The sequence below is a fragment of the Mustela nivalis genome, assembly GCF_964662115.1.
Source record: "Mustela nivalis genome assembly, chromosome: 17".
Taxonomy (NCBI): domain Eukaryota; kingdom Metazoa; phylum Chordata; class Mammalia; order Carnivora; family Mustelidae; genus Mustela; species Mustela nivalis.
This window is the reverse complement of record NC_139036.1, coordinates 31,731,568-31,732,794: the sequence shown is the minus strand read 5'-3', so window position 1 is coordinate 31,732,794 and position 1,227 is coordinate 31,731,568.

Here is a 1,227-nt window from a genome sequence, read left to right as displayed (position 1 = left end):
CCATGATCCTGTATTGTTTTTTGACACAACCGTGAGAAAATAAGCAGCTTTGGGTTAGTTTCACAGATGATAGACCTTGGTCTACAGCAACAGAGTGTGTGGAAAGCTCTGGGTCAGGTGCTTGTGGACAGAAAGAATAGAAGATTCCTACCGCATGGTTTTGGTAGCCTGGGGCAGAGTATACGAACCCGAACGCACATTCATTCATTGTCATATTTACCGAAATGTCCATTTTTACTAATTTTTTGAAATAACTTCAAATCCACTGTTCACTTGCCTACTTTTTATTTTAAACAGACACTGCCAAACCTAGCATACCTTTCTTGATCAGTTTAAACATGAATTACCCCGCTTGGCAGTCACACCCACTCATGTTCACGAGGAAGACTCTGCTAACCAAAGAGCCCCAGACAGGCCCATGTTTGGACTTCTTAGCAGTTTTAACACATTTATTGGCCCTTTGGTTCTGCTAGATGTTTCTACTTACTTTCATCTCATTATAATCTGCAGTGCTGTGAGTAAACCTTAAGCAGTCCATATTACAGATTGGTAACTCAGAGCTAGATGATGCCAGGTCCTCATCCGCAGTGCTTTCTTACCGTGGACAACCCCCCCACCACCACCACCAGTGTACCATACAGAAAGCAATGTGAGGTGTGAACAGGCACATCATGAGCTGGGCACTGGGAATGCTAGGGTTAAGCCCCCAAAGGGGCTCCCCACACAAGGAAATTGGTCACATGCATATTAAAGATTAATTACTTGTAGGAGTTTCAAGATTTTGATGAGATGAAAGCATTACACATTGGCCATAAGAATTGAATTTGGGGGGGGGGGTAGGGTTTTGGAACTAGGAAATAGAAACAGCATTAATTAGTCTGAGAAAGCTGTGTATGCTCAGAACCCTTGAGGGCAGAGAGCTTACCTTGTTCATCTCTGCGTTCAAATAAACGAGTATATGCACAACTCTTGTGAAGATTCTGTTCTATGTGTTCTAGAACACTTACCCTACAAGAAGACATTACTCTCAGCCTCCAATTCCCAGCATCGTCTTCAAACAAATGAAGTTGCTAGGGCACAACCCTAGGGCAGCCCAGGCAAACAGCACACCTATGTGTGTCTCACACCCCATTCCCTGGGAAGTGCTCCCAATCGAAGACCCTACCAAAGGACCGTGTAATCATTCACCCCCTTGTGGCTGACTGGACATGGGAAGCCCACCAGATG